The following is a 2,500-nucleotide window of genomic DNA, read 5'->3' as shown; positions in this document are numbered from 1 at the left end:
AGAAGACCGAGGCAACCAAAATTTTTTTTTATTTTCCTCCGATATACCAAAGCAAGAACAAGAAGACCGAGGCTTCAAAAAAATTTTTTTTTTTTGATATACCGAAGAATGAACAAGAAGACCGAGGCATCCAAAATTTTTTTTTTTTTTTTTCTCCGATATACCAAAGCAAGAACAAGAAGACCGAAGTCTCAAATTTTTTTTTTTTTTTTTTTTTTTTTGATATACCGAAGAATGAACAAGAAGACCGAGGCATCCAAAAAATTTTTTTTTTTTTTTCTCCGATATACCAAAGCAAGAACAAGAAGACCGAGGCATCAAAATTTTTTTTTTTTTTTTTTTTTTTTTTTTTTTTTTTTTCGATAAATCCAACCGAGAACAAGAAGACCGAGGCATCCAAAATTTTTTTTTTTTTTTTTTCTTTCCCATATACCAGAGAAAGAACATGAAGACCGAGGCAACCAACAAAAAATAATTTTTTTTTTCTCTTTCCCGGAATTTTTTTTTTTTTTTTTCGAAATAGCCGAGAAAGAATATGAAGACCGAGGCATCCAACAAAAAAATTTTTTTTTTTTTTTTTCCTAATCTACCCAAGCAAAACAAATAGAAGACCGAGGCATCCAAAAAAATTTTTTTTTTTTTTTTTTTTTTCGAAAAATTTTTTTTCACAAAAACTTTTTTTTTTTTTTTTCCCCAAAAAATTTTTTTTTTCGTTCCAAACTAACCAAGACATCTACTATTCACTAGTAGAGCAATCGAGACTGCAAAGCAAGCAATGGCCTTACTTGCAGCTCTTGGTGCTGAGAACTCCCCCCCCCCCTATAGTAGTCTTAAGTAAAACCACAGCTCTGACAGGAGTAGATATTGCATGCGAGCGAGGAGTCGTAATGGGCAAAATTGACTCGGGGGACCTCCAAATCGAATTCCGTTTCGAGCAAAACACTTCTTAGGCTTCAAGGAAGCTCCCATAAAATTTCCAAACCCAAACTCCAAACTTCATTTTTTAGCCTACAATGCCCACGTGCACGCCGGTGTGCACGCAGGGGTGCTTGAGCATGCGGGAGAGGAGCCATAATGGGCAACATTGACTCGGGGGACCTCCAAATCGAAATCCGTCTCGAGCAAAACACTTCTTAAGCTTCTAGGAAGCTCCCATAAAACTTCCAAACCCAAACTCCAAACTTTATTTTTTAGCATACAATGCCCACGTGCACGCCGGGGTGCTTGAGCGTGCGGGCGAGGAGCCATAATGGGCAACATTGACTCGGGGGACCTCCAAATCGAAATCCGTCTCGAGCAAAACACTTCTTAAGCTTCAAGGAAGCTCCCATAAAACTTCCAAACCCAAACTCCAAACTTTATTTTTTAGCATACAATGCCCACGTGCACGCAGGGGTGCTTGAGCATGCGGGAGAGGAGCCATAATGGGCAACATTGACTCGGGGGACCTCCAAATCGAAATCCGTCTCGAGCAAAACACTTCTTAAGCTTCTAGGAAGCTCCCATAAAATTTTCAAACCCAAACTCCAAACTTCATTTTTTAGCATACGATGCCCACGTGCACGCCGGGGTGCACGAGCGTGCGGGCGAGGAGTCGTAATGGGCAAAATTAACTCGGGGGACCTCCAAATCGAAATCCGTCTCGAGCAAAGCATTTCTTAGGCTTCTAGGAAGTTCCCGTAAAATTTTCAAACCCAAACTCCAAACTTCATTTTTTAGCACACAATGCCCACGTGCACGCGGGGGTGCTTAAGCGTGCGGGCGAGGAGTCATAATGGGCAAAATTAACTCGGGGGACCTCCAAATCGAAATCCGTCTCGAGCAAAGCACTTCTTAGGCTTCTAGGAAGCTCCCATAAAATTTCCAAACCCAAACTCCAAACTTCATTTTTTAGCATACGATGCCCCCGTGCACGCGGGGGTGCTTGAGCGTGCGGGGGAGGAGTCATAATGGGCAAAACTAACTCGGGGGATCTCCAAATCAAAATCCGTCTCGAGCAAAGCAGTTCTTAGGCTTCTAGGAAGCTCCCATAAAATTTCCGAACCCAAACTCCAAACTTCATTTTTTAGCATACTATGCCCACGTGCACGCCGGGGTGCACGAGCGTGCGGGCGAGGAGTCGTAATGGGCAAAATTAACTCGGGGGACCTCCAAATCGAAATCCGTCTCGAGCAAAGCATTTCTTAGGCTTCTAGGAAGTTCCCGTAAAATTTTCAAACCCAAACTCCAAACTTCATTTTTTAGCATACGATGCCCACGTGCGCGCCGGTGTGCACGTCGGGGTGCACGAGCGTGCGGGCGAGGAGCCGTAATTGGCAAAATTAACACGGCGGACCTCCAAATCGAAATCCGTCTCGAGCAAAGCATTTCTTAGGCTTCTAGGAAGTTCCCGTAAAATTTTCAAACCCAAACTCCAAACTTCATTTTTTAGCATACGATGCCCACGTGCACGCCGGTGTGCACGAGCATGCGGGCGAGGAGTCATAAAGGGCAAACTTAA

This window comes from Cornus florida, unplaced genomic scaffold, assembly GCF_030987335.1.
Source record: "Cornus florida cultivar Cherokee Brave unplaced genomic scaffold, ASM3098733v1 CherokeeBrave_3.0.0_Hap2_scaffold_26, whole genome shotgun sequence".
Classification (NCBI taxonomy): Eukaryota; Viridiplantae; Streptophyta; class Magnoliopsida; order Cornales; family Cornaceae; genus Cornus; species Cornus florida.
The sequence above is the reverse complement of the archived record's forward strand: the minus strand, read 5'-3'. Positions refer to the sequence as shown.